A 27,596-nucleotide genomic window follows, 5' to 3' on the forward strand; every position below is an offset into this window, starting at 1 on the left:
CTCCCACCCTTTCCCCTTCAGTCCATGGATGTCTTTGTCTATGAGGTGAGTCTCTTGGAGGCAGGATATTATTGGGTCTTGTTTTTTAGTCCAATCTGCCTGTCTATGTCTTTTGATTGATGAATTTATGCCATTAACACTCAAGGTTATTATTGAGATATGATTTATATTCCTAGTCATTCTGGTTTATATTTCTAGTTTTTAATTTGAATTAGTTTCTCCTTTGATTGACTATTCCTTTAGTGTAATTCCTTTCTTTGCTGGTTTTCACTTTTTTTTTTCTCATCTTGGTGGAATATCTTGTTGAGAATATTCTGGTGCAGGCTTTCTAGTTGTGATTTTTTTTACTTATTTATTTATATATGACAGTGGAATGCATTATAATTCTTATTACACATGTAGAACACAATTTTTCATATCTCTGGTTGTCTATAAAGTATAATTCACCCCAATTCATGTCTTTATACATGTACTTTGGATAATAATAATCATCCTATTCCACCATCAATTATAACCCCATGCCTCCTCCCTTCCCCTCCAACCCCTCTAGTTGTGAATTCTTTTAACTTTTGTTTATCATGGAAGGTTTTTATTTCTTCTTCAAAACTGAAGCTTAATTTTGCTGGATATAGAATTCTTGGTTGTCAGCCATTTTCTTTCAGAGCTTGGTATATATTATTCCAGGACCTCCTATTTACAATAGCTAAACTATGGAACCAACCTAGGTACCCTTCAACAGATGAATGGGTAAAGATATTGTGCCATGTATATGCATTGAAATATTACTCAGCCTTAAAGAAGGATGAAATTATGGCATTTGCTGGTAAATGAATGGAACTGGAGACTATCATGCTAAGCAAAATAATCCAGTCCCAAAGAAACAAAGGCCAAATGTTTTCTCTGATATGTGGATGCTAATTCACAATAACCGGGTGGGGGTGGCTACAGAAGAATAGAGGTACTTTGGATTAGACAGAGGGGAGTGAAGGGAGAGGAGGGGCATAGGGTAGGAATTAGAGTAGAAAGAATCAGACATTATTACCCTATGTGTGCACATGATTACACAACCTGTGTAACTTTACATCATGTACAATCAGAAGAATGAGCATTTATACTCCATTCATGTATGATGTGTCAAAATGCATTCACTGTCATATATAACTAATTAGAACGAATTTAAAAATAAATAAATTTTTAAAAGAAAAAGAGTACCAGACAGCATAGCCATTAGTAAAGTGCGTCTCAGTAACTCCCAGCCCTGCCTCTGCGGGCACCCTGCTGACACAGCTGGAAGGCAGCTGGCATGCAAGGCTGCCCAGTCGGCCTGTAGGCACAAAACCAACTTCAAAAACCCAAGTGCCCCCACAGGGGAGTGTGGGTTTTCCAGTGAACTTGGCCACAAGAATCAGTCCAGAGTGCAGAGCACAGATGTCCCCAGAGTGAATGTCACCCTGTGCTAGATCTTGAAGGTAAAGTGGGGGAGGTGACTCAGTGCCATTGACCCCCCCGGACAAGGCTGATGAGGTCTCCAGTGATAGAAAAATCTGGACATGTTTACACAAGGCAAACTATAGTGGACCTGAAGAACCTCAAAAAAATCTTTTCCTTTTGAGGAAAACTTCAATTATGGAGAAAAGCACATGTAAAGCTATTTCAGTCATGTGTTACCAAGTTACCAAGGACCCCCAACTCTTCTGGCTTAAAACAATCACCACACGTTATTTCTCACATTCTGCAAGCTGGACAGGGCTCAGCTGGATAGTTCTTCTGTTCTGCATGGAATCTGTCACAGCCAAGTGTCCAATATGGCTTCCTGCTCTTAGTGCTGCACCCCAGCTGGGGCCGCAGGAAGAGATGTGGGCTGCTGAGCAATTGTCCCCTTCCATGTGGCCTTGATTGAGCTTCCTCCCTGTACCATGGCCTCAGGGTGGGCCAGTGTTTTCATGATGGCTGGATTCCCAGAAGGTGCAAGATGCGTCATGGTTTCCACACTCATTATTCCCAGGCTCCTCGAAGCAGCTCAGGAGACAGGGCGTAGGAGCAAGTTTCTCCAGAATAGCTTTATCTAGGGGGATGGGGATGGGTTGCTCAGACCCATAGAATGCTTTAAAGTCCTCTTTGTCAGATTTCAGACTGGACAACTTTGGGCACTCTCCCCTTATCTGGGCTTTTCTATTGTCCCCAAAGGAAAGAGAGTACTAGTAAGATGGCTCAAATCCTTCCTTTCTGACATCCACCACACCCTGTGGAAGGAATCTCAAGAAAGCTTTAGCAACTTTTCTAAAATGCCTGGGAAGCTTGGTAATTTGAAGATGCTCAATAAGAGTGATTAAAGAGACAGGGTGACTGGTGTTCCTGAGCGTGGTCTCCGTGTTTTTCCCTGGTATTTCTTCACATTCACGGAGTCTTTCCTTGGTTGCCTTTAACATGCTAATTAACCCATCCCCCCAATTTTGAACTCTAATCACTGGAAATTTTATTTTTAAAATTCTGGTTTTTTGTTTTGTTTTGTTTTTTTAAATCACCATGCCACTTTTTTCGTTTCCTATTTTCAAAAACTATTCTATATTGTCTTTTTTACTTTATATACAAAAATATAGTTGTTTTTTAATCTGTAGCAAATAATTTCAATATCTTAAGTCTTTATAGGCTTATTTATTTATTTTTTTAATCTGTTGCTTCTGCTATGTGTCTGGTATTTTTCTTTTATTGTGTACTAGTCATTTTTTCTGAAAAATGATTTGTAATATTTCTATGAGGCCAAATTAAAGTTACTTCCCTTGCAAGGCCTCTGAAGGCACTCCCAGATTGAGATCCACTTAACCCAAATTCAGGACTTGAAGTTCTTCAGACTCACATACTTACAATAAGGTAATAATTTATATCCACCCAAGGACTATAGTTCTTTGGCTTCCCAGCCAATAATGTTGAGGGGCTTCTCTTCAATTTCTTACTCTGGACTGGCTCTGCACTTTTACTGTCATTGTCCCCTGTCCCCTATCCCTCTCATCAGGCTCTCAAAGTGAATGTTTAGAATGCTAGAAATGGCAAAGGCCTTCAGGAGAACTCCAGTTTTCTCATTTCTTTTTCTTTTTTATTTATTTATTTATTTTAGTGGGGAGTACCAGGGATTAAACTCAGGGGCACTCAGCCACTGAGCCACATCCCCAGCCCTATTTTATATTTTATTAGAGACAGGTCTCACTGAGTTGCTTAGTGCCTCCCTAAATTGCTGAGACTGTCTTTGAACTCAGGATCCTCCTGTCTCTGCCTCTCAAGCCACTGGGATTATAGGCCTGCACCATCTCACTCAGCCCAGTTTTCTCATTTCTTTAGGTACCCATTTTCTCTTAAAATTTTTAATTTGTTCTTTTGAGATAAGCGTGACAGTAGAGTGTATTTTGGCATATTATACATACATGGAGTCTAAGTTAGTCTAGTTAGGACCCCATTCTTGTGGTTATATATGATATGGAGTTTCACTGGTTTCAATTTTGACTTTATTGTTTTGTCAGATTATTAATGCTTTGAAGATATTTCTCATATATTTTTCTAAATATTTTGGTTATTTTTAAGAGAAAAGTTGACCCCAAACAAAACAAAAACAACAACAGAAAATCCCTTTGATGTTATTCCACACAATCCCACAACAACCCATGCATGACTTTCATTGCTCTTACATATAGATGAAGAACCTGGGGTCAGGGGCAAAGTCACTTGCCCAAAGCAGCACAGCTAGGTAAAACCCACATGGTTCTGACTCCAAATATTTTTCATTTAATTTACATGGATAATAATCAACATTAGTCGCAAAAACAAGAATGCTTTCTGCCCAGTTGATATGACTTGATTCTACAGTGTCCCCAAAGGCTCCTGTGTCAAAGGCTTCATACCCAATGCAGCAATCTTCAGGGGTGGTGCTTTGGCAAGGTGATGATATCATCGATCCAATAGGTGGCAGAAGGGACTACTGGGAGGAAGTGGAAATTGTAGGTGGTGGGGTGTGGTTGGAGGAAGTAGGTCACTGCAGTGTGACCTCACGGTGTCCTTGAGCATATGAACTCACAGCTTCCCATCAGGTTGAGGGACAAATGAGACGCATAGCCCACAGATGTCTCCAGTGGCCCCGCCACACACAGCCCTTGGTCCACCAGATCCCACTCACTGAGGACCTCACCCACTGGGGACCTCCTCTGGACTGGGCCCTGTTCTAGGTGCTGTGGTCACTGCAGTGAATAAGAGACTAACATCCCTCCAGCAGTGGTCAGCAGCACCCATCATTCCTCAGGTCAAAGGCCTGAGGATCATCTGCTGTCCCTTCGTCCTGGCACCACGGCTAACTAGTCATTTGGGGAACATTAGGTAAGACCTGCAGACAATTTTTTTTGTCATAACTGGGGAGGAAAGGATGCTACTGGTTGGGAAAGGGTAGATGCCAGGGTTTCTAGACAGCCCACAGGGCACAGGACAGACCCCCACGACAGAGATCCAGCCCCGAGTGTGGACAGTGCCAAGGCTGAGAGCCCTGCCTACTCCAGACCATCAACACAACCACAGGTCACCTCCAGCATGTACCCCAGCCCCACAACTCATCCCCAAACCATAGTCACCACCATCATTACTGTCACCACCATCACTATCACCATCGTCATCATCACCAACATCACTGTCACCACCATCATCATTACCACCACCACCATCATCATCACTGTCACCACCAGCATCACCATCATCATCTTATCACCATAAACATCACCGCCATCATCACTGTCAGCATCGTCATCATCACCATCATCATCACCATCACCACCATCATCATCACTGTCATCATCAGCATCACTATCACTATCATCACCATCATTGCCATCAATGTCACCACCATCATCACTGTCACCACCATCATCATCACCACCATCACCACAACCATCATTACCACTACCACCATCATCATTACTGTCACCACCAGCATCACCATCATCACCATTATCACCATAAACATCACCACCATCATCAGTGTCACCACCGTCATCATCACCATCACCACCATCATCATCACTGTCACCACCAGCATTATCACTGTCACCACCAGCATCACCATCATCACCTTACCACCATAAACATCACTGCCATCATCACTATCACCATCACCACCATCACCACCATCATCATCACCACCACCACCAGCATCATCACTGTCACCACCAGCATCACCATCATCACCTTATCACCATAAACATCACCGCCATCATCACTATCACCATCACCACCATCACCACCATCATGATCACCACCACCACCAGCATCATCACTGTCACCACCAGCATCACCATCATCACCTTATCACCATAAACATCCCACCATCACCACCATGTCTCAAGGGGTGACCCTGCCCCAGACTCTGGGCTGGGTACTGCTTGAGTCAGCTTTTTTGCTGCTGGGACTAGGAGACCCGACCAGCCCAGCTGCAGAGGAGGAACAGTTCATTTGAGGGCTCATGGTTTCCGCGACCTCAATCCACGGATAGCAGGCTCCATTCCTCGGGGCTCCAGGTGAGGCTGCACATCATGGCAGAAGAGTGTGGTGGAGAGGAGTGGCTCCCATGGTGACCAGGACACAAGCAGAGAGGGGACCCACTCACCAGATAAAAGTCAGACACCCCCCAGCCGCAGCCCAGTGCCTGCCTCCTCCAGCCACACCCGCCAGCCTTCGGTGACCACTCAGCTCATCCCTGTCGGGGATGAGGTCACCGACTGGGGCAAGGCTCCCACAGCCTAGTGATGTCTCCTGAACCTTCTTGAGTTGTGTCACCCGTGAGCTTGGGAGGACACCTCAGATCCAAACCATAACAGGTGCTTTACACACATCCCCCCATTGCATGTAACTCCCCCACTCCCGGCCACAAGCACACACACACACATGCACACGCACACACGCACACACACGCACACGCACACGCACATAAACATGCACACGCACGCACACGCACACACACGCACGCACACGCATATACACACACGCACACACACGCACACACACACGCACATGTGCACATGCACACGCACACGCGCACACGCACACACACGCACCCCTCTGTGAGGAGGACATTGCTGCCCTGACTGCACAACCCACGTCCCACCAGCTCCGAGTGAACCTGCCTAAACTCTGCAATAGGCTTCCTGGCCATCAGAGGACCTGTGGGACCTGAGGGTGAGTCACTGGCCTCCTGTCCCCCAGCTTGCCTCCCTGTACGTGCGGACATAATGGCCATCAGAGGACCCGTGGGACCTGAGGGTGAGTCACTGGCCTCCCTATCCCCCAGCTTCCCCCCCTGTACGTGGGGACATAATGGCACCAGCTTCGCTGATTCGGAAGGACCCCATGAGTGGGCCCATGAAGCAACTGGAGTAGAACCCGGCAGAGTGAGTCCTGGACACGGGTCAGCCAGGCCCTGGGCTGGTTTTAATGAGGACACTGAGGCCTTCGGGGGAGAGCACCTCCCTCCGGGTCCTCTGGGAAGGGCTCGGCCCCCGCCCACCACTGCATGAGGCACGGCTGCCCTCAGGACAGGAGACACTCGTCTTCCGAACGACCAAGACCTGGCTCCCGGCCTTTGTTCCAGGCGACCTCAGAGAGGAGGATGTCCTTCTGGTTTCTGTCCATGCTCTAGAAGCGGCAGACACCCTACACGAGGCTCCTGTGATCCCCATGGCTTGACCTTTCGGGAACCCCATCCTCCTCTCCAGCCTGCCGAGGCCATGTCCAGGAAATGTGAGACTTCTCGCCACCCCTCCCCGCCCGCCTCCCGGCCAGTATCCTAATCACCGCCCCCCGGCCAGCTTGCTGCTTGCCCAGCGAGTGTGGTCTACGTGGTCTGCGAGACCAGCCTTCCAAGAGCAGCCACCGAGGCTCTGGTGGCATTCGCTCCTCTGTAAATCAGCCTGTCTGCAGGCTGGGAAGTGCTCTGAAGTAGTTCAGATTAAAGTTCTGATTACAGTGGAGAGGCAGTGCAGCCAGGGCCTGGGCGGCCGAGGGAGACGGAGAGAGAGAAAGCCATTATCCCCCATCGAGGGGATCCCCGGCCCTGAGGAGGGAGGGAGCCCGAAGTTTGTCCTCCACCCTGCAGGCAGGGGCTGGCCTCGGAGGTGCTCAGAAACCTCCGGCACAGAGCCCTGGGAACCGGCTGCAGGGAGACAGACTCCCGCCTCCCGCGGCCCTCCCACCCCCCAGAGCCCAGCATGGGCCGTCTCACCACGCTGGCCCTGGACCGCTCTTCCCTCCTCCCCCACACGCCTGTGGCCCTCAGCTGTGGCAGAGCCGCCCCCTCAGGAACCCTTCCCTGGACGGGGCAGCCAAGCGGCCACCTCTATATGGGCCTTTGTGTCCACTCACATCCTCCCGGGGATCACCCTGCTGGTTCCCTGGGGCATGCCATGCCTGTGTCCTGGACACAGCTCTGGGCATCTGGGGTCCCTGGAACACCCCAAAGAACCCCAGGAGAACAGCTGAGTCCTCGGTGCCTTCAAGCCCAGAGGTGGGGAGGCCAGAGCACTCCCTGGCCTTTTGGAGAAGCCCCAGGGACACAGCCATCCTCGGGGACTAAGCAGGAGGAGAAATGTGATGTCCCAGAATCTCAGGGACAGACGGGTGGGTCCTGCCCACCGCCCAGCTCTCCTCTTTCTCTCCTGCTTTGGGTCCTCCTTGCCCGGTGTGGGGTGATGGCCGCTCCCACCTGGATTCTTGGAATGGTCCCTGGTTTATTTTTAAATTCTTCCACAGGGCAAAGCCAGACACGTTTGCCAAAACTGACCCTGAACCTGGCACCGGCTGGGCAGGGCCTCGTACTGTGGGTCACCCTGTGGGCTGTCCCAGCAGGCCCTGAGTTGAGAACTGCTGGCCACTTGTACCTGGGAGGGGACGGAACCCGCTGGGCCCTCCTCTTATCTGTCTGTGTGCCAGCCCCTGGCCAGCACCTGGCCACACGTCCCAAGGAGAAAGCTGCTAGAACCTCACTTTACAAAGTCCTCAGCCTGAGCCGCACTGGCCAAGCGGCCCTCCTGGCCTGGGCAGGTGCAGATGGTTCCAGAACTCAATTTGCAGAAACCAGACCCTGAAGACCCCAGCTATGTCCAGCGCAGCATCAGCGTGGAGCGGAACCCAGAGCTGGACAGCAACGCCTGCCCTGCCCAGGGCCTCTGTCAACAGGGCGTGTGGCAAGAGGTGTCCCTAGCTGAGGTGAAGCCATGTCCCATGGAGAACTGGCGTCATCTTCCAGACCTGTCACCTGACGGTGCCATATGGCGGGGGGAGGGGACGCTCCTTCTGCCAGTGGTGCTCCAGGTGACTCCTGTGCTTGTAAAAGATGAGCAGGGCTCCCAGAGTGTCCCAGACACAGCTGCCCACTCTGGCCAGTAGCCCAGAGACCGCAGATGGCCTCAGCAGCCACTGGAGGTGGGGACAGGGACACGTGGGCCATGGAGCCCCTCTCCCTCACCAAGGGCAGCTTCCGCTGTGTCCTGTCATTCACCTTGAACTAAAGGCCGTGACGGGGGAAGCCCAGAGCGGTCCATCCTGCATTTCCTGACGTCCTGCGGGCTCCCGGCTGGCTGAGGATGGAACCCTCCCAGGTGTCCCTGTGAGTTTCCAGGGCCACAGAAACCAGTGCCACAGACCAGGGGCTTGACCTCAGGAACTTCTCCTGTCCTAGCCTGGAGGGCAGAGGTCCAAGGCCAAGATGCAGGGGGAGGTGCATCTGGGGCCGGAGTGGCCTGGGCCCTGACAGTGGCCATGGCTGAAGTCCTTCTTCCCCAGTTGTCTGTGTCCAAATGTCCCTTTGTATTGGCACTTGTTCATGTGGGAGGAGGGCCACCCTCACGGGCCTGATGAGTTTCCCACAGAGGGGACTGGCTGACCTCTGTATGGTGTCCCCAGTAGGTCAGAGTCACAGGGACTTCCAGATGCGGAATCCCCAGGGGACACTGTCTCTTAGGGTCTGATCTGGAACCGCTTGGTCCCCAGTGTGGTGCTGCTGGAGGCCAGAACCTTCAGGGGGGACCTGGTGGGAGGAAGAAGGTCACAGGGGTCATGGGGCCCAAGCCTTGGCTAACACTGTCCAGCCACAGCACAGCCCGTGGGATGCCCAGCGGATGCCCCCAGAGCAGCTCAGAGGAGGGAGCTATCCCAGGACCTGGAGATCGGGACAGGCCAGCTGGTGGGCTGGCGGGAGGGGCCAGGAGATACCCCCATTCCCCAGTGGCCAGGGAGCTGCATCCCAGAGTCCAGAATGCGTCCTGACCAGAGCCGCCCTGGACGTACCTGTGAGGTCAGTTCCCTCTCAGGGCCATAAGCCACCCTCACGATGCTCACGGGGATCCAGCTTCCGTGACCCGGTGTTTGTCTGTCACACACAGATGCAAAATGAGCCCAGTGGAAAGATCCCCGGTGGTTAGACGGCAGCACCTGACGCTGTGCACTCCTTCACTGATCCAAGAAGTATTCTGAGACCCTACTGCGTGCAGCCTAGCTCTGAGGGCTGAGGACGCTCATGATTTTAGGTCCTGGGAGCCCCCGATGTCCAGCACAAACAGCAGAGGCTGCACAGGGACAGCTTTACTTCTGCTGCCCAGGTTGTTTGGCAGCCTTGCTGCATGAAGTCCCAGGGGTGACCCTCCTTGCCTGCTGCTACTCTGCTCGCCACAGTCTTGTCTCCCAAGAGAGCCCTGTGGTTCAAGATGGCTGCTCTAGCTCGAGCCATTTCAGCTGCATCTAAGCCAGCATGAAGAAGGCACAAAGGAAGAATGTGTGCCTCTCCCTTAGAGTCACTTCCCGGGAGGTTCCACCCACATGCACTAATGTTCCACAGGCTCTAACACAGCCCTGGGGCCACATCAGCTGCAAGAGGAGCTGGCACCCAAGTCACCCCCTAACTAAGCAAAACCCCACGGGAGCAGGGCCAGCTCACATGGCCAGAGGGCAGCTCTCCACAGCCTGAGAGACCCCCAGGCTCACAAGCCCCCACCCATGCTTGTTCCGAAGCATGGCAGGGTCCAAGTCCAGAGCTCACAGTGTCACCGCCCCATGACGAGAAAGGCGGGACAGGCGGTCACCTCCGTTCAGACCTCTCTCCTGTCCCGTCCTGTGATGTTAGGGGCAGCTGAAATGCCTCTCCGGGCCCTCTCCAGAGCCTCCTCTGAAACCTGCCCCTCCCAGCGTCACTCAGGGCTTGTCCTGGCCAAAGCAGCACAGAGCCTCGTCAGCGTCCTGGGGCTGCTGCACCACATCACACCAACCTGTCGCCTTTGGACGGCACAGAGCCCTCCTCTGGTGCCTGGAGGCCGGAAGTCTGAAATCAAGGTGTCACAGGGCCATGCTCCCTCCAGACACTCCAGGGACACGTCCCCTGCCTCTTCCAGCTCCTGGGGGTCCAGGCCTGGAATAGCCTGTGGCCACCTCACTCTGTCTCCGCCTCCATTTTCTTGGCCTCTCCTCTGTGTCTGTGTCCCTTCTGTCTCTTTAAGGACACCCGCCATCCACTGTGCCCTCTGCTCACTTCCACCCAGACTCGGTTCTGCAGGGGAAGCATGGGTGGAGACTCGGGGGAGCTGGAGGGACCCTCCACAGCAGGGCACATGGTGGTCTGAGCCGAGAGCAATGGAGAGCTCGCAGGAGCTGGGACACAGCTCTGATGAGGCCAGCCGGGGGCCGGCTAAGGCCCTGACGAACACAGTTACGAGAAAGTTCTAGATGAGCCCAAACTGGGATTAAGCAGGAGGGGTCAGCTTGTCTCTGAGGGGCCCCGGGAGGAGCCACAGCCCATCCAGGCACTGCCCAGAGCCCTTCTCAGCCGTGGCTACCAGCCCAGGTCATGTCCAGAGCCCTGACTCTGATGTGTCCCCATGACCTTGTGGCGTTGGCAGGAAGAGCCCGCACACCTGGTCCAGGTGTGTCTAGTACAGGTGAGGAAAGTCCCGCCACTCGATCCCTGCAGGAGCGCTCCGACCCAGGGCTTGGGCAGGGCAGGCCTGGGAGCCTGCATTGCTCCCCCGTCCCTGAGAGAACCAAGCCGCTGGGCCCCAGAACGACACCAGGAGAGGACTGCGGAGGGCAGTGAGCACGTGGAGCCTGCTGGGAAGGTGCTGGGCTCGCCCTCTGGCCCCGGCCCTGGGCCGCAGGGTCGGAGGGCAGCCGGGTTCCAGGGCCCTTCACCGCCCACCCTTGTCCAGCGCCCACCAGAGGCCCCGGGCCTGAGTCTCCTGGGTGGACCTTGCCCTGTCGGTCCTCCAACCCATATGGAGTCTTCCCTCCAGGTTGCCAGGAAGACCCTCAGACTGGAGCAGGGGTGCAGGAACCTTCTCCAAGCCCCGCGGTTGTCCTGGGCAGGCACCTCCCGCCCCGCGTGCTGACTGACGGCCCCATGTGTTTTCTTTACAGTGGGGCCGTGTCCAACCACCAAGTACACAGTGCTATTTCAATGATAATCACAGGCTCCCGAGCCTGCGCAAGCTCCACTATCAGCGGGTGCCTGGGCCACCTGGCAGGGGAGGACACGACCCCCCACCTTGGGGCACCTCACAGGGCATCCCTGCAAAACAGACTGTGACTCTGTAGGCCCACCCGATCCTCACGGACAGTCGACTCACAGCCCTGCCTGTGACCCGTGGCAGTGGGGGACTCGCAGCCGACGATCCAACAGCTCCCCGCAGCCTGTGTGCCAAGCCAAGCTGGTGGCCAGGGTGGATGGCCGGGGCCCGCCTGCACCTCCCTGCCTCTCCTCAGCCACGAAGCAGATGAGAAAACAGCCTGCAGACTGCGCGCAGGACCCAGCGAGGTCCAAGGAGACGAAGAGCCCGACAGCAGTACCCAAAGCACAGGGCAGGGTCCTCCGGTGGCTGTGACCAGCCAGGTGGCCCTGTCAGTGCCTGCACTGGGCGGGTGAGGGGTCTGAAAACAGCGAAGCTCCGCCCTGCATCCTGGGGGGCCTCTGACGTCCAGGGCCAGCAGGGCCGGCTCCCCTGACAGCTCTGGGCAGGACCCTTCCCGCCCTGTCCATGGGCCTCACTGCAGCCCCTGCCCTCGTCTCTATACCGCCTTCTCCCTCTGCGCCCCTTCCTCTCTCTTAAAGGGGCACCAGTCGCTGGATTAGGGCCCCTCTCACCCAGTGTGACCCCCCTTCCTAAGGATGTTTGCAAAGACACAGAGTAGCCAGCAAACTCAGGTGTCCAAGAAACGCCTCCAGAGTCCTCCTCCAGGTCCCGGCAGTGATGCTGGGCAGGCAGAGGTGGTGGCTGCCATGGTGCGTGGAATGGGGCTTTCTGTTACTTGCCAGCCTCCCGGTGTCACCTGGGCGCAGGTTTGAGAGCCTCTATCCAAGCCATCTCAACAGCTCATGGCCAGGTTTCTGACTCCTTTGTCACCTAAAAGCATAGCTCTGCTCTTCCCCTGCTCCATCACTTCCCACAGCTCCCTACTGCCTGTACCAGCCACTAGCATTAGCTCTCCCTGCTTCTCTGGACACCGTCCACTCCCACCAGGTCCAAGCACACCTGTAGCAGCCCAGCTTGGCCTGTGGGGGCGGCTTGTCACTCCCCTTCTCCACCCATTTTTTGGCTTGGTCAGCTGACATTTAGGATGATTCACCACGCTTGTCCCAGGTGCTGTTCTAGGTGCTGGACACAGAGTAGCCAGTAAACCATCCCTGCCTCCCTGTCCTTGTGGAGTTCTGGGGAACCACCCACCCCTCCAGACCCACCGCTCTCAGCATCGGCCCCAAGGCCCTGGCCCACACTGGCTGCCCTGCTGAGGCCCACCTCCCCTAATCTGTCCAGCGCCCACACACCTGGACCCCAGTTCCAGCCAGGGCCTTGGTCCTGCTCACCTCTGACCCCAGGTGCTTAAACTCTCCTAAAACTGGAGGAAGTTGATCAACGTGTCCAAGGGAGCACTTGGTGGCTGGCTCAGACTGTACCCCAGCTCAGGGGGCCCTGGAGAAAGGAACAGGACCCAAAAATGTCATGGACACGGAGAGGGAGGGTGCGACAGACTGAGAGGAGCCTCCTGTGGGAGAGGCCAGGGGCTGGCCGGTCGGCTCCTCCCGAGCCTGACCCAACCTGCTGCAGGGGGCTCCTGTGTGGAGCTCCCAACCTGGCCCCTCGGCCAGCGCTGAGCCGTCCCTCCCCTTCCCTCCCATTCTCTCCCTCCCATTCTCTCCCTCCCTCCCTCCCTCCCTCCCTCCCTCCCTCTCCCTCCCTCCCTCCCTCCCTCCACATCTCCTTGCTCTCTAGCTGCTCTCTGCTCTCCACACCCCTTGTCCTTCTCAAGAGCTGGCCAAGAGGACCCGAAGGACAGCTAAGTCACCTCCGGGTTCCGTGAGCCCCTCCCTGCTCTGCACACTTGGGTCATTTCTGGGCAGATGAAGGATCCACAAGACTCAGACCCACAGGGAAGAGGCCCAGGGAAGAGGCCCTGCACAGGACAGAGGAGGCAGAGAGCAGAGCGGCGCAGCTCCTCACCAAGAGCAGCAGGGACTGGCCACTGAAGCTGGGCAGGGCAGGAGGACCCTCCAGTGCCTGCAGCGGGAGCTGGCCCTGCACACCTGGACTCCGGACTTCTGGGCCTCTGAAAGAAGAGCCTTCTGTGGTTCAGAGTCCCCTGGTGTGGACGTTGGTTCCAGCAGCTGCAGGACACGAGCAGAATAAACCCTAAAATGCCAATCTCCCCCTGGCCCTTGTGCTCAGGCTCCTCCCGTTTTCATCACACACAAAATAAAGATCAAATCCTCAAGGTGCTGAGTCTCCAGGGCCCTGCGTGGCCGCCGTCCACAGCCCGGTCCCTCTCCCGCTGGCCCCAGCCATGGAGACGGTGCTGACTCGGCCCCTCTGCTGGATGGCTCTCCCCTCCCCGCTGCCCACAAACTCCCCTTCAACTCTGTCCCTTTCTCTCTAACAGGGTTTCAGCTTGGAAAGACTTAAACACATGAAAGAGAACCCCCTGCCTCAGACCCCCCCGGGACCCCAGTGCAGCACAGGGAGCCCTGAGGCCCTACGGCCAGCCTCTGCCCCCTCTGCCTCCTTCCTGCCCCTGTTTCCACCTCTCACTCTCCGCCTGCCTCTTCCCTCTGCCCCGTGGGGTGTCAGGAGTACTCAGCAAGTTTCACAAACAGCACCCTATCCTGCGACTACTCAGCAAGCTGCTTTGTTGTCAGGGTCTGACTGTGGCCCATCCACGTTGATACACGTCCATGGGTCCGTGTGTTTTCCCGGGCGGGCGCTGTCTCTCCTGTCTCTCGTGCCCCTCCCTCTCCTCGCCCAGCCCCCAGCCCCCACCGTCTCCACTCCCCGCCTGCAGAGGTGCAACCCGGCCTGGCACCCCGGCTCTCCCTAGACGGGGCTGCCAGGCTGCTCTTTGCGTGTGGATGTGCCTCTGGTCACCGTCCCAGGAGAGAGGCCAAGGGTGGCAGTAATCCAGTTACTCTCCTGGGGGCTGCATCAACTCCACGCCCCACAGTGGAGAGTCCGCCCGCCTTCCTGCCTCCGCTCGTCCAGCAAGTGCTTACTTAACTCCTACCAGCAGGAGATGACCCGCAGGTGCTGAACAGCCCAGCACAGGACAGGCAGAGTGGACACCGGGCTGTCCTCCTGTACCACAGGCCCACAGCTGACCGGTTTGCCCTGGGGAGAGCCAGGCACAGCTCTGTGCCTCAGTGTCCCCATCTAAGGTATTTGATAAATTCTAAAACACACATGTAAGTAGAGATACCTGCACAGGTGTGCGTACACCTCACAGGTACGAACACAGACGTGGACACTGGAACAGACACACAACCCAAGGAAGGTGCGAACACAGGTGCAGACACAGGTGACCCAGCACAGATACAGACAGCCATGTAGATGTGGGCACGTGTGGCCCAGGTGGCCTTGAGCACACACAGGCCCTGTGTGAGTGGCCCCTGTGCCTCGGGTTCCCACCTACAGCACCCACCAGAAGCCCGAGGAGGGGGATCCCGCAAGATGGTGATTCAGGGCGCGGGTCAGCGTCGAGGCAGCGCAGGGCCCACATGGCCGTCTCCCCAGGTCTAGGTCCTGCCAGCACAGACCAGCAGGAACTCACCGTGGTCAGCGTGGGCTTATGGCTCCTGGCAACAGAAGGATCACACACCGTGGGGAGCCCTGGGGCACGTCACTGAGAGTCAGGAGAGCGCCTTCTAGATTTAAGGTCACATTAGGAGATCTGAGGGTTTGGGGGACGCAGGGCTTTGCTCTGGATTGGGTGCTGCCAGAGAGTGGGGGTAATTCGGTGTCTGCTGTCTTCATTGTTTTAATGTAGAAGGTTGGGACAGTGGGTGAGGGTGGAGCTTTGATTGGTGAAGAATGTGCTGTCACTCCTACTGGTCAGGCTGGGGCAACTGGTCCTTCTGTGACCTGTGTTCAAAGTGGTCATGGAGTGACCGTTTATGCATTAGAGCAGGAGAACTCCGAGGCCTCTCCCTCCCATAGACCCTGCTGCTGTAGTCACTGGGGTCTCTGGAGGGTCCCCCACCCACTAAACAGGCTTCTGACTTGGATCCTTGCTCAGCAACCCTGTGGTCCCAGGGGTGGCTGGCCAGCCTCCCCCCCACCAGCCTGCGTGTCCCCCCACGGGGCAGGCCCTGTGGTCCCAGGGGTGGCTGGCCAGCCTCCCCCCCACCAGCCTGTGTGTCCCCCCACGGGGTAGACTCTGTGGTCCCAGGGGTGGCTGGCCAGCCTCTCCCCTCCCCAGCCTGTGTGTCTGGTCTTCCCAGAAATCCTCAAGGGAGGAGGTTCCCAGCCTCCTCAAAATCCAGAGGACCTGGACTCAGGCAAGAGGAACGGACACTGGGAGGGCCTCCCTCCACTATGTCCACCCTGTGTGACAAACAGAGCAAACCACCAGCTCATGTGGCTGGCAATGGTGCCCACGTGGACAGGTGAACGTCTTTTAACTCAGTGATGGTAGTGGGCAGCGCAGTGTCCCACAAAATCATGTCCACCCAGATCCCAGGATGTGGCTTTATTTGAAAACAGGGTCTTTGTGGATGTCATCAAGCTGAGTCCATAAAGGATTTCGTGGCCCTTGGCCCAATGACTGGCATCCTCAAAAGAAGAAAGGACACAGAGACCCAGGAAAGCAGGCCACACAAGGACAGAAGCAGAGGAGGAGTGACACTCTTCAAGCGCAGGTCTCCAAGATGTCAGCAGCCACCCGAAACCCGGAGAGAGGCTGGGAAAGGGCTCGATCCTCCCTCCCAGCCTCGGCAGCACCACCCCAGCCCACACCGGGGCTTCAGGTCCTGAGAATGGGTTCTGCTGGTGTGAGCTGCCCAGTGCACGGGGACTTGACATGGCAGCTCAGGAAACCTGCATAGGGACCTTGGTGGCCGTTCCCCTGCCTACTCCCCGTCTGTCCCCGAGGGTGGAGGACAGGGACCCTTCCTGGCATGGCCAAGCCCCCTCGTCCCCGGGCTCTTGCTCAAGCACCCATCCTGCCTTGGCTAGGTGGCGGCTCCTGCTGCTTGGCCCATGGAGCCGCCCTTGGGTAATGACCGTCATCATGTGACTGTGGTGTTGCTGGCACTGGTGATCTGTCATTGTTAACGTTTATGAAGTGACTGGTCCGTCTGCAGCAAATGATAATAATAAAAAATAGGAATTGCTCCCCTCTGATGGCCACGACCCGCAGGGAACCAAGCGTCCGGGAAGGAAGAAGGGCCCCAATGCCCGGGTAGTGCCGGGACAGGACCAGCAGGTCACTAAAGACCCCAGGCTCCTCTTCTCAGCCCTAAGAGCCCCTGGAAGTTGTTGGCTGATGCTGACCTCTAGCCGTTCCAGGGAGGCAGGAGAAGGTGGCCATCCATTGGCCATCGGTCAGTGCCCGTGAGAAGCCCAGATGGGTCAGGCAGACCCAGAAGGAGGAAGGAGTTGAACTCAGACCTGTGTCTGCCTCAAGTAAGACCAGGGCTCGGGGCCAGATACTCACGACTTCTACGTGGGGTCCTGGAGCCAGGGAAGGGGTAGGGTGACCGCATCCCCCAAGGCAGGCACAGGGAAATCACAAGTGCACGTCACTCCTGGATGACCAGTCCACCACCATCTTCATTGCCTCCATGCTATGAGAGAGTCAAAATGACCAGTGTCAACAGGGAGCCTCACCTACTGCTGTTGGGTGACAGAAGCCCTGTCCCCCCACCCTGCTGGGGACCCCTCACAGGATGCGCAAGTCTCCATATGCGTTTCAGAGGAGACCTGCACAGACTGCCCTTCTGGAAAGCAGCAGGTGGCCTCTGCAGCGCTCCACTGTTGGGGTCAGGGCAGTGTCCCTCAGCTGTCCCTCATCTCAGGAAGCACCTCCTGCCAGCCCCTGAGGCTTCAGAGGCCAGCCCCTGTCCCAGGCCAGCCCCCATCACAGCAGAGGCCATCCCCTGTCCCAGGCCAGCCCCCGACACAGCGGAGGCCATCCCCTGTCCCAGGCCAGCCCCCGTCACAGCGGAGGCCATCCCCTGTCCCAGGCCAGCCCCCGTCACAGCGGAGGCCATCCCCTGTCCCAGGCCAGCCCCCGTCACAGCGGAGGCCATCCCCTGTCCCAGGCCAGCCCCCGTCACAGAAGAGGCCATCCCCTGTCCCAGGCCAGCCCCCGTCACAGCGGAGGCCATCCCCTGTCCCAGGCCAGCCCCCGTCACAGCAGAGGCCATCCCCTGTCCCAGGCCAGCCCCCATCACAGCGGAGGCCATCCCCTGTCCTAGGCCAGCCCCCATCACAGCGGAGGCCATCCCCTGTCCCAGGCCAGCCCCCGTCACAGCGGAGACCCTGATGGAATCCACACAGACTGGATTTGGGCTGGAGTCAGTGGGTCAGGATGAAACAGGGGGCTGGGGACAGGGCAGCTGAGGAAGCCAGGCCAAGGCCTGCAGGACGAACCGCCCAGGACCGTGCACACATTGGGTGGTTAATTCAAGGACATGCTGGCCTCAGTGTCTTTGATCAGGACCTAAAAGTTCCTGTGATGACCAGGTCCCTCCAGGGGCCAGGCCCTGGGGACAAGCTTCTGTGTTCACATTTGAGATCAAGACTCGGACAGCAGGTGCCGTTCCTGGTTTGACAGGTTCCAGTTGGATGGGGAGAGCCCCTGGCCCAACCCCTCCATCTGGCCAGCTGCTGTCCCAGTGTGGACCTCCCAGGGGGCCGGGCCTGGCTGAGGGAGGGCACACCTGGAGGTACAGCATAAACAGCGACCAGGCGGGGCCAGCAGCCTAGGACACACCTGCCGTGACACACCTGCCCAGGGAAACCATCTTTGCCTGGAAGGAGCAATTCGCTTCAGAGGACGATTGTAAGAGAGAAAGGGGCAACTTTGCAGTGGGAGGGGCCATTGCCATGGGAGGGGCCATGCAAGAGGGAGGGGCCGTTGCCATGGGGAGGAGAGAAATCTGGGTGCCTGTGACCAAGTCCCTCTCTCAGGGGAAGGGGTGCTGCAAGGGGCCTGAGCAGGAAGAGGCCGTGACTGGAGGCTGGAGTGGGAGCTGCCCACACTGGCCACACCCCGAGGTGCAGTGCTGGCCCTTTGACACAGGCCACAGAGTCAGCCACCGGTCAACGGGGATGTACCCTGCAGGGGGGCTGCAGCCAGGCAGCTCCCACCCCAGGAGCAGTGCTCCAGGCCCGCACAGCTCAGCCTGGAGACAGCTGCCAGCCTGAAGGGGCAGGAGCAGCATCTATTTCAGAAACATTTTTCTGCCAAAGCATCACAGGATCCCCAGTGAGCTGCAGCTCCCCGACCTTGTCTCTGTGACAGCATCCATCCTCTGTGGCCACCTCCCCCCGGGGCCGCACCAAAAGCAATTATCCCGGTCTCTGCTGCTGAACCCTGTCACTTCCTGTGTAGGGCCATCGAAGACAGATCCCCAGGGGCCGGCCAGGTGCCAGCTGGTGGATCAGAGAAGGTAACAAACAGGATTGATATGTTTAATCTAACGCCAGGACTGTTCACACTGGGAAGGACGGGGCTCCGTTTATCAGGATTAGACAGCTCTCAGCAGACAGAGCCGTCCAGACCTCACCTCTCCTGTGTGAAGGCTCCATTATTAAACCCAGGCCCGCCCCCCGAGCGCTTCCTCAAAGGAAAACGTGTGCTTTGTCAAAGGTCTCCAGAGATAACAGCCCCCTGTCCTCTGTCTGACCCCTCCGTCAACAAACAAGGGTCTCCGTGTGGGATTGCGCCTAGCGTGGCTCTCTCACCCCCTTCCTGCTTTCTGACTTTACAAAGTGTCCTGAGGGATAGAGAAAGCTGCTCCCTCCACCGCATCCTCAGCCCGTGGCTTGCTGGCCACAGCATCCCCTGACCCTGCCCGGGGCCCTGCAGGCAAAACCAACAGAGTCTAAAGACACTCAGCCTCACCGTTTTGAAGTTGAGATGGCAGGAGCCGGCAGGACTGTGGGGACCAGGGACATGAGGGTGGCCCGGCAAGTCCCTGTCGTCCCATGTCAGGGTATCCCACCCGAGGTCCAGTGTCAGCATCAGTAGCATGCACCACTGAGCATGCAGGTTTCAGCCATGCCCCGGGCCCCTGCATCTGCCCTTTAAGTAAGCCTCCAGGTGATTATGGTGTCGACCAGAGATTGAGAGCTAATGGCCTCAACCTGTGGGGGTGGGGGGGTGGAAAGCCCATCTGCTTGGGCCACATGACCAAGTGCCCTCGTCTGGGTGACTTCAACAAACCAGTCCTGGAGGCTGGGAGTCTGAGATCAAGGTTTGCCTGGTTTCCTCTGAGGCCCCTCTGTGGACATCCCCTCCTGAGCCCTCACATGGCTGTCCCTCTTAGGACACCAGTCTTGTAGGGTGAGGCCACCTGGTGACCACTTAATCATTTCTGGAAAGACACCAAATACAGAAGCCCTTTGACGTATGAAGGGGTCACCCCCAATAAGTCCATTGTAAGTTGAAAATACACTGAGTCGAAATGCATCAAATGCCCCGGATCCACCCAAGAGCCCGCTCAGCAGCACGACACGCTGGAGAGGGTCACTTGCTCCCCTGGTGGTGGCAGGGCTGAGAAAACTGCCCAGCTGTGCAAAACAGGACCTCACCCATGCCACCAACCCAGGAAGGATCAGATTCAACGTTCCAAGTGCAGCTTCTACAGAATGATTCCAACTCTGCAGCATGACGGAGTTTAACGTGTAAATTGCACCTTCCGAGGTTGGGTCCTTCTGCAGTCCAGTCTGAGCTCCAGGGTTAAGACTCAGCATGTGAACTCTGGTGGACACATTGGCCCTAACAAGAAGCTAGAAAGAAATAGATCAAGCCACAGCTCCCTCTCAGCTTGGTACGATGACACTGGCACCACAAATTTTGGTCCCAGAACCCAGTTCTGCATATGCCAGGTCTCTCAGCAGCAGCTCAGGGCTGACAGCAAGTGGGAAGGCAAAATTTGCAAGACTGGGTCCATGGGGCAGGGAGGGGGGGGGTCAGGGAGAGAAAGACACGCCTCTCCCCCATCACACCCTTCCTTGCTCACAGAGGTGCTTCTAGAGGAAGAGAAACCCCAGCTCCTGTGCTCAGCTGCATGGCTCACCCTTTGCCCCAGGAGAGAGCAGTTTCCTGGCTCCCTTAACCCTTCCCCCGCCCCAGACAAGACCCTCATCTCCACGTGCTCCATGGCTGCCCCTGGGAGCCTCCGCTACTCAGCCTCCATCTTCTTGGGTCTTTTCAGCTTCCCCAAACTCCTGCACGTGGTCACACAAGTCCCAAGCTTGGGGGAGAGAAACAATGGGCCAGCTGACCACACGAGCAGACCCACACTCACCACCAGTGAGTTCAGGACTGAGGCCAGAATTTCATCCTCATTCGCTGGAGTCTCCTCTGGGGTGGGTTTCCTGGATCTACCCCCTCAGTTTACCCCAGGCCTGGAGGGGCAGGAGGTGGGCATATCAGGGCCCACCTTTGACTTGAGGGTCCCTGTCAGTCATCTTTCTATCACAGGATGTCTGAGATAATCCACTTAAAGGAAGAAAGAGTCATTCTGGCCCCTGGTCCCTGAGGTTCACACCCCGGTGGCTTGTCTGTCACCCTGGGCCTCGGGTGAACCAGAACAGCATGGCAGGGAGCAAGTGGTAGAGCAAAGTCACCTCATGGTGACCAGGAAGCAAAGAGAATGAAAAGAAGGATCCAGGGTCCCTTCAAGGGCACACCTCCAGTGACGACTTCTGCCACTAAGTTCCCCTCCTGAAATTACCAGCACGTCCCAAGAACATCATTGGCTGGAGGCCAAGTCTAATTCATGAGCCTTTGGGTGACATTTAAAATCCAACCCATAACTTCCCAGCCCTGGTCCCCCAAAGACTCATGTCTATTTCAAAATGCAAAAGGCATTCCGTCCACCTCCAAGAGTTCCCACGTTATTAACTGTTCCAGCATTCTCTGAAGTTCAAACTCAATTTCTCTTCTGAGACTCAAGGAAAACTCTGAGCTACAAGCCTCAATAAATATTAAATAAAAACAAGTTACATGCCCAATGGGACAAAGTGAACATTCCCATTCCAAAGAGAGGAATGGGGCATAGAGAGAAAGGGTGGGACTGAAACCCAGCGGGCGAATGTTGAATCCTGTCGCTCCACATCTGTCACCCATGGCACACAGTGGTGTCATGTGAGCACCAAGGGGCTTAGAGACCCCCACCACAACCTGCTGGCTCTTTCTCAGGTTGCTCTGCTCGTGCCCACTGTCTCCCTTGGCAGATGTCACATGTTCCTGCATCTCTAACTTCTCGTGGTCCCTGCTTCGGCCTCACTCCCATGGCTGCATGCATGTCCCTGCCTGGAACTGCCCACAGGCACTCCAACCCCATCACATACTGCCTGGTTTTCCAGAATTGCCTTTGAAATCTCGGTGGAAATCTCCATGACCCTACAACTCCTGCATTCCTCACTCATGCAAAACAATTATCAAATAGATGACACGAATGTCCAGCACCAGTGGGAGCAGTAGCCAGGTCTCTGTGGATCACAGGTGCAGCAAACTCTGAATGCCCAGGTGGCTGAGCAAAGCCAAGCACACCAGAGTCACAAGGGCTTCCTAGTAACCCCATGCATGCAGGGTGCCCCAGAGCTCTCTGTTCAAACAAGTTTTTGAGCCTACTGTTTGTCTCGCTGATTCCTGAGACACCCTCCAAGCTTCTTTCCTATTGTCCTGATGTAAATTAATCACTTTCCTTTTAATGGTGCTAATATACTTAGTACCACATTCTCCTTATCTGCAACTATATATACACTTTGTGTGTGTGTGTGTGCACACGTGTGCAAAAATGAAAGTTTTTCAAATCTTTCTGCTTTTCTTTTTGTTCCTGATTCTCATTGTAAATATGGCCAAATGATATCATCAATATCCATGTCACTGCCTGAATGCCGGGCTGCCTTGAAATTTCATCCAGCAAATAAACTAGTCCATCACCTTTAAATTTAGCTTCACCCAAAGTCTCAGGGTTTGGACGACATGTAGACAAGTTCTTTGCCAGAAGGTAATGAAGATGGCCTCTAATCTAATTCTTAGTAGATTCTGCCTTTCCATAGGAGACCTCATGAGCACAGTCTTTACTGTCCACATTTCGGTCAGCATCCTGGTCTTCTGAGCTCCCACAGATATGACCATTAAGCTCTGCTTCCAGCATCTAAGACTTTTCCTAGGACACTTTCCAATATTTCCTAATTCCTCCTGAGAACCACTTCCAACGCTTTCTGAAACGCATGATCAGGCCACAGACCCACTCCTGGCACTGATTTTCTGTTAGTCGGCTTCCAACACTCGGATAAAATATCAGAGAAAATTAACTTACAAAGAGGAAATGTTTATTTTGGCTCATGATTTCCAAAGTTTTAGTCCAGTGGGTTACTTGGCCCCATTGCCTTGGGTCTCTAGAGAATCAGGACATCATTGTGGGGAGCATGTGGTGGGGAAAGGCTTCTCATCTCATGGCGGGCAGGAAGAAAAGAGAGCAGAAGAGGAAGAGGGACTGGCACACAATACCCCCTTCAAGTGCACTCTCCCAATGGCCTAATTTCCTCAAGTTTCCAACATGTGAACAGCACCTTCTGTTGAGGACCAAGCCTTCTACACATGCACTTTGGGATACATGTGAGATGCAAACCCCAACAGTCATCTATTTCAATAAAGGCCTCTGAGCATTTTCTGGCTCCACACATCTCTACTTTCAACCTGGCTACTTACTGAAGACAATGTGTTGGTTTTTCTTTGCATTCAAAATTTATCAACAGGATTCCTGTCAGAGCCAACCCATGAGGTGTTTTCTACTCCAAGGAGAAGACTCGAGAAGAACAAGGGATCTTGTGGGGGTTTTCAGGTACCCTGCCCGAGTCCCAGATTTATCAAAAGTGAAACAGGATGAATAATTCCTGAGGCACAAGGTGGAACAATGGGGGGGGGGACTCTTGCTAAGTCTGAGATAGCCCACTGAGCATTGTACATAGATTTTAAAAAAATCTGTTTAACCCTCAAAATGACTCAGTGATATGGATCCTGCATCTCACAGGCAGGAAGTGAGACACAGAGTTAGGGTTGGGTATCCTTCTGGATAGAAGCACAACTCGGACGCAGTGTACCCCAAGTAGGATGCTGGCCATCCTCGGCGCCCTGTGCTATAGGCACAGCACCTCCACCTCTGCTTTCATCTCTCATGCCTTCCGCTGTGGTCTCTTCTCTAGCTTTTATGGGGACACTAGTTATTGGATTTAAGGACCACTTAATCTGGCATGATGTCATCTCAAGCCTTGCCGTAATTGCCTCCGCAAAGACCTTCTTTCCAAATAAAACCGCATTCTGAGGTTCCAGTGTCTAGGGGGACACCCTTCAGTCTAATACAAACCCTGTTTCTTCTGCCCTAACAAAATCCTGTAATCTAGGTAGTTATTTCTCAGAGTTCTGGAATTTAAAAGCCCAAGATCAAGACGTGATTCCTACGTCTGCTGAGGGCTTCTCTCCTTCACGGTGGCCCCTCTGCTGCGTGCTCACATGGCAGGAGGCGCAAACGCTGTTCCTCACATGGAGAGTTAGAAGGGCCAAGTGCCTCTCTGAGCCGCTTCAGTGAGGGCATAAATCCCCTTCACAAAGGCAGGACCCACCTCTTAACACCAGCTCAGTGGGCATTAGGCTCTGCATGAGCTTGGAGAGAGAAACATTCAAACCCCAGCACGTGCTAAGAGCAAAGCCTCTGGACTCTGGAGACGGTTAGCGGCACTCAATCCCTTCCCCTCCCCTCCGGCTCCCGTGGCACAGTTTCCTCCACAGTCACTGGCACGGGCTCCTCCTCTCTTACCTGCTCTCCCAAATTCTGTCCCCCCATACCTCTCTCAACAGGCACCCTCTCATCCCCTGCCAGCCCCAGGTCCCTACTAAGGGAGCCCCCTGGACAGCTACCTACCCGTCCCACTGCCCATCTGCCCAGAGTCTCCTTACCCTTGCCACCAGCCCCAACAAGCCCTCCCCCTGCAGGCAGAGGTAGAAGCCTCGGGAGAACCTTCAGGGTGAGGGCAGAGAAAAGATGGAGAGAGGAGGGGGCAACGTGGCTCAGGAGAATCACAGTTCTGCCTGCCAGTGCCTGACCACAGTGGGGGGGAGACAAAGATGTCAAGCTCCAAGGCCCTGTGGCCCCCAGCCCAGAGTCTCTGGGGACCCATCCTACTGACCTCACCCAGGAGATGGCCCCTGACATGTGGCCTCAGAGGAACAGCAGGAGTGTCTGGAGGTCAGGAGTGGCCAGTCTCTGCTCTGCCCTCCCTGAGCACACGCTCTGAGCTTCCTGTCTCCATTCCCAGGAGGAGACCCCAGGCCCAGGCTTCTCTCTGCAGGGCTGCCTGGTTTCGGCTCCTGCAGGACCAGCTGGTGGCTCTGCTTTCCTGACCTGGACAGCCGGCTGGCACCAACCCTCCCCCGTAGCTTGTCCTTCAGGACTCCCCTTGTGTTTTAAGGTGTGGTCCCTCCAGTTAGAGGTAGGAGTCCCTGTGCCTGGATTCAGGCACCTCGGAGAGGAATGGTGGGGGGCACATCTTCAGAGGAGCCCGCCCCGACAGCTCTGTGGCCCTGGGAAGCTGCTGAAGCTCTCTGGGCCCAGCGTCCTCTTCTGGAGGGCGGACGTGACGCTCATGTCCCTCACAGGATTGCTCTGAGGCACCAGGAGTAGTCTGACGCAGCAGGGCTCTCCAAGCCAGTGAACTCAGGTGAGGAATAAATTAAAACGAGTGCTTTTCTGGTGGTGACAGTTTCAAGTGAGTTTTTCCCGAAATCGGTGAGGCTTCTAGTGTCCGGGGGCAGCCCCTCCCCTCCCCCCTCCCTGCCCAGCACTGTTGTGATGCTTACCTTGACACATGCTTGTCAACGTGGGCACGGGAAGGTGCCCATGGCATTTAGCAAAGCAAAATAAATGGTTCCTCCTGTCTGACTCAGAAGTCCTCCTGTCCCCAGGGACGGAGAGGCTAAAGCGTCCCTCAGTCACCTCTCCAGGACACAGGAAGATAAATACAAACCAGAGGCCCGCGTCTGGGAGCCCCAGGAAGGCTGGCAGGGTGGGCCGGGCCTACTGGGGTAAAGGTGCCCCTGGTGAAGTTCACTACTGCTGCCGCCGTGCCACCCAGGGAGCCCTCCCCTCCCTGGGTTCCCGCGTGTGCACTCGCCCTTCCCGCTGCCCCAGCCTCGCGGTCTGCCCTCTTGTACAGGCACAAGCCACCATCTTCTGCTCCCCAACGCCCCCCTTCTGCTCCACCCCTCTGGTCAAGATCGCCCCTGTTCCTGTGACATATACGCAGGAAGGCACCCCCACAGCCTGGTGGGGTGCAAGAGTGGGCGGGACACTGGCAGCCCAGATGAGCAGAAAGAAGATCTGGCCACCAAAGATACACATCATGCTTCCCGGTGTCAGAAGGTGGACAGGGTCAGCCTGAGTAAGTGCCCGTGGGTGACAGGCCATCAGAGCAGGGAGTCAGATGAATATGGGCAGTCACCTCTACAGGTCTCTGTGTCCTCACCTGTAAAACAGGAATAATATGAGGATTAAGTGAGGTCTTACACAGAACACCTGGTAAGCACAGTGTCAGGGATTTAGTATTGTAATTATTATCATCTTCTTCACCATCACCACCATCATCATCTTCATCACCACCACCACCATCACCATCTCCTTCATCACCACCACCACCACCACCATCATCATTACCAGCACCATCATCACCACCATCATCTTCATCATCAGCATCACCACCACCACCATCATCATCACCACCACCACCACCTGCTTCATCACCACCACCACCACCATCATCATTACCAGCACCATCATCACCACCATCATCTTCATCATCAGCATCACCACCACCACCATCATCATCACCACCATCATCTTCATCACCACCACCACCACCACCACCATCATCTTCATCATCACCATCACCATCATCACCACCATCACCACCATCATCTTCATCACCACCACCACCATCATCACCACCATCATCTTTATCATCAGCATCACCACCACCACCACCATCATCACCACCATCATCTTCATGACCACCACTTTGATCGACATCATCACCACCATCATCTTCATCATCACCATCACCACCACCATCACCACCACCATCATCTTCATGACCACCACTTTGATTGACATCATCACCGCCATCACTATCATCTTCAGCATTATCATAATTGCTGTATCCTGGAAGATAGAAATTGAGCTAGTCTCTGGGAGACGGGCTACACTGGGATTGGAGAGAGGGATGGGGAGGCCCATGAGGCAGGTGGAGAGAGACGTGGAGAACAGTAGCAGTCAGAGGACTCTGGGGACCAACTGGATCAAGACCCTGGGGTCAAGGTGAGCTGAAGTCGACTTGCCCTTAGAGGAGAACAGAGGCCCCTCCTCCCCGCCCAGGCTCCCTGCTCCACCCTGCTCTTCCTCAGACCCCACACTCCCGCCATGCCACCCTCTACCTCCAGGGCCCCCCACCACCACCTGGAAATGACGTGTGGGACACCACAGCAAAGGTCCCAACCTCTGCACCGGGCACCCCAATGACCCTCCCTTTCAGAGGCACATGCCCCCCAAGGACTTCCGGCCTCACCCTCTGGCTTGGCAGAGTGTCATCCTGGGCTTCTGGAGAGTGACGACAAAGCCCTCCAGGGCTGGAAATGAGAGTCGTGTGATAATGAGCTGGCAGGGCGTAGCTGCCAGGCCGCCAGCTTTGGACGGCCGCAGTCGGAACAGCCTGGGAGTTGATTTGTTCTCTCCAAATGTGCCATTATGGTGAGATTTCCCACAGGCTCGCTTTGGCAATAGCCATTTATGTCTCCTTCCCACCTGGGGGGACTCCTGATCCTGTCCCGGGAGGGGGCCCTGCTTCGCCGGCTGGGCTGTAATTGCCTCGTCGCGGCTCTCGGCCGCACATTTGGTCTTGTTTCTCACTCTGGGTCACATTTCATTTTGGTTTAAATAATGAAACCAACAGACTGGAGATTAGAGCCGTTAGATGATTCTGCTCCTAGGAAGTGGACGTCGTCTGTCCAAGATCAAAACTCACCCACAGCTC

General features: G+C 55.2%; 2 long non-coding RNA genes across 8 annotated transcripts in view; both read right to left on the reverse strand.

Annotated features, from left to right (window-relative positions):
• Nucleotides 1-6,900: 6,900 nt before the first annotated feature.
• Nucleotides 6,901-17,111, reverse strand: LOC144372119 (uncharacterized). 3 transcript variants are annotated; one of them, XR_013432171.1, is made up of 7 exons: nucleotides 16,987-17,111; nucleotides 13,506-13,669; nucleotides 12,872-12,977; nucleotides 11,637-12,410; nucleotides 10,287-10,564; nucleotides 8,525-9,052; nucleotides 6,901-8,344 (listed from the first exon to the last, which is right to left on the reverse strand). It is a non-coding gene; the product is annotated as an uncharacterized LOC144372119 (long non-coding RNA). The 3 variants fall into 3 exon arrangements; XR_013432172.1 differs by lacking the exon at nucleotides 16,987-17,111 and adding an exon at nucleotides 14,974-15,012; XR_013432170.1 differs by lacking the exons at nucleotides 6,901-8,344; nucleotides 8,525-9,052; nucleotides 10,287-10,564; ... (1 more) ...; nucleotides 12,872-12,977; nucleotides 13,506-13,669 and adding an exon at nucleotides 16,006-16,627.
• A 5,714-nt stretch (nucleotides 17,112-22,825) lies between these two features.
• Nucleotides 22,826-27,596, reverse strand: part of LOC144372121 (uncharacterized) — a 63,637-nt gene continuing 58,866 nt past the window's right edge. For 3 of the 5 annotated variants that reach the window (XR_013432176.1, XR_013432174.1, XR_013432177.1), the window contains 2 exons: nucleotides 25,814-26,036; nucleotides 22,826-25,588 (listed from right to left, as the gene is read on the reverse strand). This is a non-coding gene — a long non-coding RNA (uncharacterized LOC144372121). Of the gene's footprint in view, nucleotides 25,592-25,813; nucleotides 26,037-27,596 lie in introns of all 5 variants that reach the window. The other 2 variants (XR_013432175.1, XR_013432178.1) reach the window with 2 other exon arrangements.

This window comes from Ictidomys tridecemlineatus, chromosome Y, assembly GCF_052094955.1.
Source record: "Ictidomys tridecemlineatus isolate mIctTri1 chromosome Y, mIctTri1.hap1, whole genome shotgun sequence".
NCBI classification, from domain to species: domain Eukaryota; kingdom Metazoa; phylum Chordata; class Mammalia; order Rodentia; family Sciuridae; genus Ictidomys; species Ictidomys tridecemlineatus.